This window comes from Myodes glareolus, chromosome 3, assembly GCF_982192425.1.
Source record: "Myodes glareolus chromosome 3, mMyoGla1.1, whole genome shotgun sequence".
NCBI classification, from domain to species: domain Eukaryota; kingdom Metazoa; phylum Chordata; class Mammalia; order Rodentia; family Cricetidae; genus Myodes; species Myodes glareolus.
The window spans coordinates 116094749-116109206 of NC_142028.1; the positions used below are offsets into that span (position 1 = coordinate 116094749).

Sequence of the window (14458 nt, forward strand, 5' to 3'; positions counted from 1 at the left end):
GAACCTCCTACCTATGCTGTTTACATTACACAATATTTATTGGGTGCTTTATTATAGCTGGAATTATTATGAATGGAACATGTATTTTAATACTATCCATATGAAACTTCTTGACTTTCTGGACTGCTTTTCCCTTTGCTTAAGTCTAGACATCACTTCATTTCACAAATAAGTTCTTTCATTTCAACCACATATTTTGTGAGAATCCTCCCCATCTTCAATTGGCTGAGTTCTTCTCTTTCATTAAGGATCTCACCAAAGCAGCTTACCATCATCTTAGACTGGCTGAGATTATGTCTGCTTCTTTCCATCCCTAAGATGTGAACCACAAGGGACAATAGTTGAGTCTGTGTTAATCTTTCCAGGTACCTAGTGCAGTGTAGATATCTGAAAGATTTGCTGAATGGATGAATACATGAATGAACTGCCACTAGTAGAGAATCAAGTTACTAACTAAAACCCCAAGGGAAAATTCCCAACAAAAGTAGTAAATTACTCATTTGGAATTAAAACATTATGATGTTGCTAGTTATTTGGAAGCAGTTTGACAGTTGAGTGGAAGCATATAAGGAAGAAATGCTAAGGATATCAATGTCTAACTCCCACATTTCTCATTCCGTATCTTACTTGCTCCCTGCACAGCCAGAATGAGTGGCTGTGCACAGGAAACTCTTACATAGCACCACCACCTTAAAGGCAAGAAAATATGTTCCAAGAACTGAAACTCTTGGCTATGTACATGTGTCTTAAGTGTCCAAAGTAGGTTATTCTGTCTCCAACTAAGCTATAAGCTCTTCAAATAAACCCAGTGTTCTTTGTTTTCTTTCCTGACCTAGTGCGTGTAAACAATTCCACATCAGTTTGGATTCAAAGGGTTATTTATTTGACGGGAAAAAACTTAAAGAACACCGTCCTACATGACAGCCAGGAAAGGAGTCTAGTTGCTGGAGTAAGAAAGAGAGCAGAGGGCTGCCGCTGCTTTTTAAAGAGAAAGAGACCACGCCCCAGTGGGCTGGTATCTCAGTGGCTATTGGCTGAAGAAGCAGAGGGAGCTCCTGCAGCACTGACCCTCTTGTGCTACATAAGACTTAACCCAACAATGCTTACAGCATTCTTAAGGAAGAACATATTTTTTAAAAAATGCTAGATGATCCCATATTCTTAAAATATACTGTCATTATAATCAAAATACCCCTCAAAATCAGTGTTACTACAGTTCGGTTCTACTTCTCACTTTAGTAGCAATTCAAAGCAAGTGTATTCCTCACACAGCATACTTCCGTATGATGATTTAGATACCCAGGTCCATCTTAAGGTTTCCTTTAGCAAGCATCTTTACGCAGTTGAACACAAAGAAAAAAGAAGCAAAGCTCTTTCTCCACTTTGAAGACTGGGGAATTTTCTGGTAGATTATGTCTCTAACAACAGAAGCAACACTCAGAAAGTCTCACCAAAATGACTGCTCAAATGTGAATTCAAAAAGAATGACACCCATGGACATGCTATACTTGACATGGAAAAGTCCATGAGGTCTCAATGCTACACAAAAAGCTGTAACCAAATGAAGAAAGCCAGGAGTTGTAGATGTGTTCTTCTCCATGGTAGAGCATAACAACCGCATGTCCAGTGCAATCAGCCATCTCTGAAAACATGCACAAAATAACATTATAGAGACTGAAAAGATTATATTTAGAGAAAATATATATCATGTGCACATACAATAACAATTAGTAAAACTAGAGTCCATAGATTCAAAGGAGAAGAGGGAGAGGTATACGGGAGGGCTTGAAGAAGGAAAAGAAAGGAAGTATGTTGTGGTTATATTATAATCTCAAAAAAAACCTAAAAGGGTAAAATCAATCTCTTAATTTAGAACCTGAGCCAATTATGATGCATATAATTCCATTTCTGTTCCATGGATATGAACTAGTAAAATGCCTTGTCTCCAATGTCAATATCTGGCAGACTCTTGCTGGCAGCCCTTTCTCCATAACAGATATGAAAAGCCCATGTTCACTATTCAAGATGTTAATCCTTACCCGGGGATTCTTTCTTAGAAAATGGTAATGAAGAATGCATTTCTATAATGTACATTCCATTTCCTCTATAATGAATCTTACTGGTACTATAATATATAAACTTCTGTCTTATTTATTATCTTTGCATCGCTTTGCTCTTCTATCTTCTCTCAGCATTGTTGAATTTCTGTAGTTAGAATAGTAGTGTTGTACTTTAGCCACTTTTGTCTAAGAGAATATTCCAGATAAGATACAGAATTTTCAAACTCTATTGCCAAAACACTAGCATATTTATATTAAAATTAAATTTAAGAAAAACAGTATAATATACTTCTCTCATAAAAATACTTGTTACATGTTAACATAAAACAAAGTACCCCTCAAACTTACTTTTTTTTATGAAGGACATCATTAATTATAGAATACTAGAAAAAAGGAAAAATAACAGTATGTATTGAAATATGTGGGTCAGACATCATATAAATTATTTAAATGATAGTAGTACACTCAAAGTCCATTTTCCACTAAAAAAAAAGGAGAATCAGTTTCAAAGAAGTTAAGTAATAAATTACACCATTGAAATTTAATCTGCTGAGATCATTAAGAGAAACAATCAAGAGATCATGTACATCAATCCTTACAAAAATAGTTGAGTGAAAATAATGCAAGTAACACCCTGATCTAAATGCCTCATTGAAGACAGGGATTAATCCAATCTCCATGGCCCTGATCATGGGATTTCACACAGATTTTCCTTTTGGGTTCCTGTTCCCAAAAGGTGTTTTTATTATATAGCAATGAATATTGACAAAAGCCTTACTAGGTGTGGTAAATTGAAAGAAAAGGGTCACAAAATGAGTGAGCAGCACTATTAAGAGGTGTGTCCTGATTGGAAGAAGTGTGTCACTGTGGGGGCAGGCTTTGAGGTCTTTTTCTCAAGATTCACTCAGAGTGACCGTCAGTCAATTTCCTTTCTATCATGATGATAATGGACTAAACCTCTGAACCATAAACAAGCCATCCCGATTAAATGTTTTCTTTATACAAGTTGTCATGATCAAGAAAATAAATGCCCAAATGAAGACACTTGGGAAGGTCATACCTCATTGTATTGTATTAGAACACTCTTAAACTTGTAACTATTTTCATGGAGGACACAGAGTGTTGAAACTTTGAATCATTTATCACCATTTAGCACTTTGCCTCTTGAGACTGTATAAATTTGCCAGATGTTATGGCAACAATTCTTTATTATCTCATTAGGTTCTCAAACAATTCCATTTAAAGTGGACTTTCATCATTACTTTTATCAAAATGAAAGATGAGGGTTGCAGAGGTCAAATAACTTGCACTTAGCCACATAGAGTTTCATATTCCAGATGTATGGATTTTAAGATCCATAGCCTGAAACATTCCCTATACTGTCTTCTATTTGGAATCCACATTTTTTTGTCCCAATGTTCCCGCAAAGTTATCTTCCTATAAAAATTTGTGACTTAAAAGGGCAAATATTTATTAACTTCTAGCCATCAATTCTTACTTTTAAATTATGACATAATATCTCACATATTTTTGTTACATGAAACTTGAATTATTAACCATACACATAAAGAAAAGTTCATGGATCAATAAATTAAATTTCTCAAAGATCAACTCTTAACCCAGTGACCCATATAGCAGAGACAGGGCAACCTTATTCTCATATGATGAAGCTATATTAATAATATATGTCAAGGACCTTTGCATTTTATATAATTAATATTCATATTTTTCTTAATAATCCTCCAATTGTGTATATTTTATAATTAATATATTTTATGTATTAATATAATTATAAAGGAAAAGACCAGATACACCCAAGAGTGTTAATTAGTTAAGACTATGCTCCTGCGGCCAGTTTACTAGATAAAACTCCAATTCTAAAATTTGACAACTGTTCCATCAATGTGGTACTTGGTTTCTATTTTTCTCTTATGACACATGGATGTTACAATGAAAGACAGTTTTAACCCACGGGTTTGTCAATAACATAAGTTGCTATATGACAATTTATTATTGTAAAAGCATATGTGCAAGCTGGTGTTTTATATAATGAAAGAAATTCAGTGAGCTATGATGCTTATATTACTTTTTCTAGAAAGTAGTGTTTACAATCATCATTTTAACAACTGTTTTGTTATCAGACCTTATGCAGAAATATATTCTGACTCAAACTTCCTGACACCCATTTGCTATTTATAGATTTAGTTGTCTCAGAAACTTGAACCTAGTTGCTGGTTTTTAGACAAAAGTTACTGGGGGGTCCCTAACTATCTTAAGAAATTCTGTACTGTCATCTCAAAATCTTGATAATCTAAATTAAATGTTCTTTATCTAATTTTTCTCAAAAGGGCAAATTAGCTCTCTCCTAACATGGCTTCTTTTTCTGTTTAATTGACAGCATACCAAGCTATTCACTGGCTTAAAGCTGACTACAAGAAAATATCAATCATGGGAAATATGATGAAGACAGCCACATTTTTTAAAAATATTTATTTATTTATTTATTTATTTATTTATTTATTTATTTATTTATTATGTATACAATATTCTGTCTGTGTGTCTGCCTGTAGGCCAGAAGAGGGCACCAGATCTCATTACAGATGGCTATGAGCCACCTTGTGGTTGCTGGGAATTGAACTCAGGACCTCCAGAAGAGCAGTCAGTGCTCTTAACCTCTGAGCCATCTCTCCAGCCCCAGACAGCCACATTTTTAAACTGTTTTTTTTCTATCTGACTCTTGGTTTTTATTTTTAATTGTTTCATAATAATTTCATCCCATCTTAACTCTAATATAGGCTAAAATATGCTATTTTCTCTCATTTTACTTGAAACAAACTGAAGTTCAGGGTAGTAAAATGACTTCCCCAGAAAACACAACAGAAAAAATAGCTGGGCAGGAACAGAAATTAGAATTTCTAAGACTCAAGGTTTCATTTGAGTCCACTTCAAAAAATAAATAGAAAGGAAGAGAGAAAAATCTCCTTGTAGGATAACACATTTGCTTCTGTTTTTTAAAACTTAATTATCAGCAAAGACTAATATAAATGAGTGAACTTTTGTTGACAAAAGATATTAAGCACATTAAGAGAGAGCTGAAATGACAGCAATTGCATGTAGTACATTTTTAGTAGTTGTTACAAATAATTTTAGCATGATTATGATAATTCTCTTCTTTAATAGAAACTACTGCTGACATCAGCCTTCTGTGAAAGCAGTAGGTATGCACTTGCATAATTTAAATGCAATGAGTCCTTTCTTATTGGAATTATTTAAGAAATTGAAATAACTTTTCGAAAGATTTCTCCAGACTTACTTCCATGTCAGAATCTGCGGGGGGCCATCCTGTCCCACAGGAATGAACGCCACCAAAAACGAGAATTCCTTCTCTGGTCACATCTTTATTTGGAGCATTCCTTGAGGAAAATTGAGGGAAGGGAAGATAGAGCAGGGACGAGAGAAAGCTTAGAGAGAGAGCGTTGGGCCCCGAGGCAGCTGCTTTTAAACGGTGGAGCAGCTTGAACGCTGTCCTGATTGGTTAATGCCATTCTGCTGTTCTGAGCATGTGCAGGCAAGGGTGCAGGCAGGGTTGCTCAGCCCCACGTGGCTACCTCCAAACTGCAGGACCACCTGTGCCTCCAGGTGGCTCCCAACATCTCCCCCTAATTATTGTCTTTAAGAGCAATAAGGCAAAACTATTCTTCAATCTGGTCCCCACCTAGACGCAGCATGCCAAGGATATCTCTGCTCCCACCCATCCCCAAGGAGGGAGAAAGGCAGAATAGAGTCAGTCAGAAAATTGTTAAGAGATAAGAGGTTGCACAGGGTGTTGCTCAAGTCGATGGTGTGAAACAGCTGCTCTTGGCACCGCCCAGAAGGTCATCTCTGCTGTCTCCGCACGAATCTTCCACAGCAGGACACTCAGCATCCACTGGGTCATCTTCTTTATCTCTCTTGTCAGTCTCGCTGGCATCCAGATGTATGTCAGCATTCCTAGAAAAACATAAACAAAATTCTCCTCCCAAATTAACATTTAAGAGTATTAAAAACTCTCAGTGTAAAAATTCAGCACAATCAGTACTGGAAGTAGGCTGGTTTTGAACTTAGAGATCTGCAGGTCTCTGTTTCAAAAAGCAAATCTTGTTTGCCTGTACCAGCAAAATTTTGAATTAAAAATTAAGTGTAAAGAATGCAAGAGAAATCCTTTCTCTGGGGGAAGCTGTCACTGGTAGTGTAGTCCCCCTCTATTGTTTAAAAACCAAAGCAGTTGTCACTGGGAATTGAACTCAGGACCTTTGGAAGAGCAGTCAGTGCTCTTAACCTCTGAGCCATCTCTCCAGCTCCTCTATTTAGATGGAAAAACCTCTAGGTAGAGCATTGTTTATTTCACCCGTTGCCAGGGGCAATAGGTAATGATAACCAGGTTGACGCGCCTTTATTATGATAATTAGGACCAGTTCTTTGAGGGAGAGTGGGCGTAGACCATCGATCTGGCTACTTCCTGCTGACGAAGGGACGTTGTTTGGGGGATAAATGTTTTTATCTGACTGAATTTTTGGCGACAAATGTTTTTATCTGACTAAATTCTTGGTGACCTTGGCTGAGGGCGGCAGCAGCGGAGGGCGGCTGCTCCGTCTCTGAGGCGCGGCCCACCGTGGTGCGCTCCGCATGGCCCAAAGGCATGGCTCCGCCCCGGGCCGTGCGCGGGCTCGCCGTTTCACCTCAGGCAATGAACTCGCACCGCCGGCTGTGAGTCTTTTTCAAGCTCCAGCGAGGGGGGGGCATCCGCCCACCCGTGGAGGGCCCGGTCTGCCCGCGCGCGGAGCCCCGTTCTCTGGGAACTCATCTCCGCCCGCCCATGATGCTATGGAAACACAGTTTTTCCGCAGAGCCGATTTAGCTCCTCTCTGCCTTCTATGGCGCCGCTGCTCACCACGCAGCTTCCGCCTCAGTCAGGCGAGTCCGCTCAGGTGCTGAAAAAGTCCTCCAAAAACCATAGCCCCGCCAGAAGGCCGGGACATATAGCCTCTGATGTCACACGGACTTTAGCCCGCCCGTCGCCATGGCTTTTCGTAGGCCTCCGGCAAACTCCCCGCCAGCAACTGGTTAGCATGGCCACGCCTCCAGGTGTGCACCACCGTGCCTGGCCCACTTCCGTGTTTCTAATCAGGCATTACCGCTCAAAGGCGGGTCGGCTGCCGCCAGCACTCTCAGCACGATCAAGCAGCTTGTCTTTCTCAGTCAAAAATTAAAGTTTTTTGTACGTGAGAGCCAGAGACTGAGCTCTCTTATCAAAATTAGGCGAAAATCACCTCCAAAAGCTCTGTGGCTCTTTAAGAATAGGGAAGGCAGTGATCAAGCTCGCCTCCCTACGAGACTGTTGCCTCCAGTCTCTAACAGCGAGTACGCACGGAGGAAGCCGCGGATCTCCCAACCGTAAACCTCGCTTTTTCTCAGCTCCACCTGCACTGAACTTAAGGGATTTTTCTTCCCCGTTGCTTTCTGTACCTTCTTTCAGATACCTTAACTTTGATTTTTTTTTTTTTTTTGTATTTTCTTTTCTATTTAGGCCTATCCTTTGAAATTCTTTTCCTCCCCTTTCTGGAGGATTAACTGACGTCACTCACCGCTCCACGTGTTCAGAGTTCTGAAATTCAAGGCTCTCTGTGCTGGTGTCTGATTTCAGCTTTTTCTTCCGGGCTTTCAGGGTCCCCCGGCGTAGTTGTCAGGGTCCCTCAGCGTCCCGGGGTTTCGAGCACCAGTTGCGGGGGGCCATCCTGTCCCACAGGAATGAACGCCACCAAAAACGAGAATTCCTTCTCTGGTCACATCTTTATTTGGAGCATTCCTTGAGGAAAATTGAGGGAAGGGAAGATAGAGCAGGGACGAGAGAAAGCTTAGAGAGAGAGCGTTGGGCCCCGAGGCAGCTGCTTTTAAACGGTGGAGCAGCTTGAACGCTGTCCTGATTGGTTAATGCCATTCTGCTGTTCTGAGCATGTGCAGGCAAGGGTGCAGGCAGGGTTGCTCAGCCCCACGTGGCTACCTCCAAACTGCAGGACCACCTGTGCCTCCAGGTGGCTCCCAACAAGAATCCACCATTATTTCTTTCAAGTTTAAATTTTTTTGACCCAAGAAATCTCATGTTTCACATGAAAAACTATGTAGAACTGTTAATTATGGAAAGGCACCATTGGATATGTCAAACTACACAGAGAAAAACCCACGAAACATCAACCCTACACAAAGAACTACAGGTAAGTAAAGAAAACAGGTAAGAGAAACTAGGAGTAGGAAAGGCAGACTTCCCCAGAGAACACACTAATTAGTTGACTAGCCATAAAAACATACATCCAAGTACATTATAAAAGCTGAATCGGTTATGTTTGTGTAAATGCGTTTGTGCTAGCATGCATGGGCACATATGTATATGTAGGTAGTAATAATTAACATTAATTTGAAGAAGATAGGGTAAAGGTTTATTGAAGGGTTTTGAGGAAAGAAAGAACAGGAAAAATTATTTTAGAAAAATTAAGAAGAAAAGAAGAAATAGAAGGCACCAAAAGACAAGGTTAGTGAAAGAAGTTTGTCCGTGGGAGTCCAGCACAACAAGGAAAGAAGAGTATGACAGTATTAGATGGTCTGAGTTTTCACCCTACTTCTTTCTTTATCAAAATCCTCCTTATTACAAATAATCAATAAAAATTTAAAGAATAAAAAAGATCATTATAAATATATTGTCTTATTTGACAGTTTACTAGGAAGATGGAGAGTTCATTTAATAACTGCTCTTAGAGTACCTCAATTTAATTCCCAGAACCCATGTGGTGGGTCATAATCATATACAACTCTAATCCCAAGGGATCTGGTTCTCTCTTCTGGTATTCATGGGAAGTGCAAACACATGCTGTAAAGATATATCTGTAAGCAATGTCCATATACATAAAATAAAACAAAATGAAAAATACAAACTTTATTAAATATTTTCTACTAACCATTTAATAAAATATTTTATTAGTTATTTCAGGATTCAGTACACTGTATTTTGACCAAGTTATCCCTACATACAATGCTCTACTCTGCCCAAACATACTCTTTCCAGGCCCCTCACTACTTCATCTTCATTTCATGTTTGTCTTTTCTTAGAGACATTATTTCATATCAGATGTGCTGGTTACTGGGCTGCCTGGCTCTTACAGCAATTTATCATTATTCTAATATGGAGTCTTTTTAGCAAAAAGCACTGGTCTTATGGTATCACTACTTAGTGCCCTCTCATTTAAACTAGTAGTTTTTAATATTTTTTCCAAAGAGTTCTTATATTTCCTAATGCTTTATTTAATAATAAATTTTATTAATTACCTTGAGTGAGTAAAAAATATTAATGAAAATTTCAGCTGATATTTCAGGAAGTAATAGAAAAAACATCAATGATATATAAATCAGACATATTCTCTATACAAAATATAGTGAGTTTTTGTTTATAGAAAAATCACATATTTCCTTCAGAATGAATAATCTAAGAAATCAGTGTTTAAGTAGAAGGAAATAAACATGGTCACAAAAATAAGATCCATAGACTAAGATGAAAGCATGCTACCACCAATAAAGAAGTCACAATCATTTTGATGTCCAAAAACATTGATAGTAGATAATGTTACCTTATTAATCAAAACCCTGACCAAAGACAGCAGTAATATGAAGAACTGATTATTACAAAGTATAGAATTATGCGTATAAATAGAAGTGACATTTGCAGTTGTTCTTGTTACTGTGGTATTGATGTATTAGGTTTGTGTAGGGTTTTATAATTTTTAATGAACCTACATATACAGGATTTCAGTTAAATTTCAAAAGAAGTGAGGTGAAAATATAAGAATTATAATTCTCATTGAAGGAGAAAAAGTTAGAAGGCAGTAAAGCAATTTCTACAAGACTATTTAAAATTCATCAAGCTAAGATTAGCAAATGGTTTCAGAAGTTGGTGGTTACTTACAAGCTTGCATTCCACATCTCTCTTTTAAGTATCAAAACATTGAAGCTTAGAGAAGTCAGGTGACTTTATTTCTCTAGAAGACTATAGTAGTCCTCACCAAAGAAAGCATTTGAAACCCTACATATCAATATTTTCTTCAAATTCTGTTACCATCCTTTATGGTGCTGAGAAGAAAGGATGATTAAATAGGTCGAAGTAGGTTGTAAGATATGACATGGAGAGTCCAGAATTACTATTAATATTAAATGAGTAAGAAAGAATTTCACTCAGATATTTATAATATTAGTGACACTTCCAGTAGGATAAATGATATAGTTTTGAGCACTTTATGTCAGAAGGATATAACTCACAGAGGAGAGGGGAAACATAACATGAGCAATGTGAGCATTGATTTATTAAGAGTCTAGAATATTAAAAGTACTAAATATGGATGACATGTACAATGACTGAAGAATGGCAAGGAAGTCTATAAAAGGATACAAAAGGATATTAGTTTCACAAATATCTTAAAATAAAGGGAAAAAGTAATATTATTATTTTTAAAGGTATCCTTTGAAGATAAGGAAAAATAAAAGTTGAATATAAGAGTTGGATTAATTGTTTTCAAGATTAATCTTCTTGGATCAAGGATAGAGTCTGTGGACCATTTAAAAGCTTATACGCAAACACACAAAAATAATACAGAAAGCTAAGATCCACAAACCCTTGTAGCTCCTTTACAATCCCAATTTCATAAACCGGAACCACACATTAATATTTAGCTTTTCATTCACTATGATTCATTATGATGACTTGGAATTTTGGCCTGCATGTTGAAAAGTCAATGGTTAAGCTATTAAATACATATCACCAACCCTCAACCAAATAGAATGATATAATAATGTTACAAATCTGGTTTTAAAATAAATAAATTAAGCCAGGCGGTGGTGGTGCACGCCTTTAATCCCAGCACTCGGGAGGCAGAGGCAGGTGGATCTCTGTGAGTTCGAGGCCAGCCTGGTCTACAAGAGCTAGTTCCAGGACAGGCACCAAAAACTACAGAGAAACCCTGTCTCAAAAATCAAATAAATAAATAAATAAGTTAATTGAACATAGTAGACTAATGGGAGAAAAAAGTGTTTATAGTTTGTTATTTTCCATCTACTTGTTTTCACACGAAAAATTGGATTGTTCTAGTTCAAACACCAGAAATCAGTAAAAAGAAATACCAATAATTTCAGAACAAAGAAGCCTGTGGCAGAATCGTAGGTTTGAAGCCAATCTGTGATATATAAGATCCATATCAGAAAATAAGTAAATAAAGACTTTTTGTTGAGGTAAGGGATCATGGCTCAGTATAACCTTTTGCTATTTTACATATGTCATGAAGATTGTTAGCCTGATTTCCAAATTTCAACCTTTACCATATCTACTACTACTTAAGTTGCCTGTATATTTTGAACTACCATGTTTAAGTTCAATTCTTATGGCTTTCTGTATCCTATTTCCTTGTGGAAATAACTATGTAGCTTTATTTTGACATGTTGCTTATGTACTGAATATGGAATTTAAAATAATAGCATTGAGAATTGACAGTGTACCTGCTAATAGCAGGAAAAAAGGTTTATTCTTATTCCTACATAAAATAACCTTCAAAAGGTACTGTCTGCTCTGTCTAAACTAAAATTTTGACTGCTGCTTATACATTACTATAGTTAATGTCCTGATAACAACCATCAACTAAGAAGCATCTGTTATAAAGTTCATGTTCACCAAGTATTTAACGAGCAGATGAACCGCATTATTCAACTCCATTAATTTGTTCATTCTAAATGTGAACAAATATTTAATGAATACAATACAGATTGGTAGGCTGACTCTTTGTCATCATATAATATAAATTTTCGGATCCCAGAGGATTCATTTCCGACTCCATATGCTTACCATTTGTTGACAGAGGTTTCTGTCCCACACAGTCCTGCAGCCGTTCAGTTCCAAAGAAACACACAGAGGCCTACATTAATTTTAAACTGGTTGACCTATTAGCTCAGGCTTTCTTATTAACTAATTCTTACATCTTACAGTAACCCATAATTTTTGTCTGTGTTAACCACATGGCTTGGTACCTCTATCGGTGAGGCATTCTCATCTTGCTTCCTCTGCATCTGGATAACAACTACATACTAAGACTTTCTTCTTCCCAGAATTCTCCTGTTCTAGTCACCCCACTTATTTTTCCTGCCAGGCTACTGGCCAGTTATGATGGAGGAAGGTCATCTGTCTATGTGTTACTTTCATTGGTTAATAAAGAGACTGCCTTGTCCCTTGATAGGACAACAGCTTTGACAGGCAGAGTAGACAAAACAGAATGCTGGGAAGAAGGGAAGTGAGGCAGACACCATGATTCCCCTTCCCAAGAAGAACACTGGCTAGACTCATGCAGTAAGCCACAATCTTGTGGTGGCATACAGATTATTAGAAATGGGTTAGTCAAGATGTGAGAGTTAGCCAATAATGGGCCAAGTGGTGTCTAAAAGAATACAGTTTCCATGTAATTATTTCGGGTAAAGCTAGCCGGGTGGGACGAAAAGCAGCCCATAGCTCCATCTACAACTGTCGCTCCCTTTACACAGTTAGAATTTATTAAATAAATGCAAGTGAAAAATCTTTGCAGAGTGAAAGACCATTGTCCCACAGCAACCACTGAAAAGACTGTGATTGACTTGGACCTCTACTGCCGATTTTTTAAAGTAGCCTTGCTTCCCAGAAATTCTAGTAGGTAGCCTAATTTATTGTATTGGAATTATGTAATCTTTGAATTTAGTGTTAATGAAATCTTAGTTTATTGCATTGTTCTAGACAAGATAATGAGAGTATGATACTATTTCCAAATTCTCTGTTGTTTATCACTACAGAGATTATACTTTTTCTTCTGCCCCCTTCAGAAAAATGCTCCTAGGATGCCACCATATCTCCAACCATAGGCCATGCCATTTGTATTTGATTTTGCCTTTTCTTCTTTAGTCATTTTGTCTCTCTTACTCTCTTCTTCTGGAAGCCCATTTGTTCTTGAAGAAATATGCTATTAAGGTTTTCACTGAGGACAGTTGTCACCACATTCATTAAAAACAAGTGGCATAGAAAACCACTGAAGATCATTGCAGCTGTAGCCAGAAGAGAGTGTACTAGGATAATGAAAGCAATTCTGCAGTTTCCCCATGCTCTGTTAGTTGTTTTTGTCATAAATGAGTTGTGATATTCAGAGCGAATGATCCATAGCATATTGGCTGTCCTTTTTATCGCTGACAATTGAAGGTGACTGAGAAGCAGGGCTCACGCCAAACTGTATCTAATTGGAAACCTTCATCATTAATGTCTAATGTTGACTTGTGTTACTTGATGAAATTAGAGTCACAGTGGAATGGATTTTATTATGGCAAATGAATTTGTTGGGCTTTCTTCCATTTCAGTGGGTTTTTTTGTTGTTGTTTTGTTTTGCTTTGCTTTTCCACCCTCTGCTCAGATGTATCTCTAAAGAGCAGTAATTTTGAGTAAGGCAAGTCTGTGTATAAAGCAAAATTATCACTGTGAAGAAAATTGGAACCATATGGACTCTTATTGCACCTACATTTGAAAATTTCCTGAGTATTGTTGTGTAGCCGGAGGGACTTTGAGAGGGTCACCTTGGTCCCAGGTCTCCAGCAAGAACTCCAAGCCAGGCATCTCCAAGCCAGGCAATTCATCTCACCCTCCCTTCCTCATTCCCTTCCTCTCTCCCTTTCTCCTTTTCTCCCTTTCTCCCTCACTTCCTTCCTCCCTTCCTTTATTCCTTCTTCCCTTTGACTTTTCTGTACTTCCTGTGTGACTGTCTATCTCTCTTTCTTTCCTTGATTTTGTATGATAGAGAAAAACTGAAGGTGATAATGATTAACCACATTTTATAAGATCACTTGAACATTTCATAAATGTAAAACAGTTTCAAACATATTATTTAGAAGTTCATATTATTCACCTTACATACACCACAAACCATTACATATAAATTTAGTTTTCTTTAACCCCATGCAAATTAATAATTGTTTTTGGAAACATATTGTTTACCTTTTATAAAAGTGGTAGGGATTAATAGAGAAAACCAAAATAAAAGTTCATATTTTATCATTCAAAAACATTTTAGTTTTTAAAATTAGATCTTAAATAAAACTACAAATGAGCTATGAAATCTTCAAGGCATATAGTAGCCTAGAGAAATGTACATTCATGTTCAGTTTCAGAAGATAAGGTTATAAATAACTGATACATTTTGATTCCTTATAAAAAGACACTTTTCCTATTCTGACTCTATTAATTATACAATGCTATGCAGTCAAGAAGACTATGGGGAAAGGGTAAAAAGATACAGAGAGTCTGTTCTTTATAAATGGTGATT

At 37.3% G+C, this 14458-nt stretch overlaps 1 pseudogene; it reads right to left on the minus strand.

Annotated features, from left to right (window-relative positions):
- Positions 1-6771: 6771 nt before the first annotated feature.
- On the minus strand, positions 6772-6950 carry LOC148122789 (Nuclear RNase P; annotated as a pseudogene).
- Positions 6951-14458: the final 7508 nt, after the last annotated feature.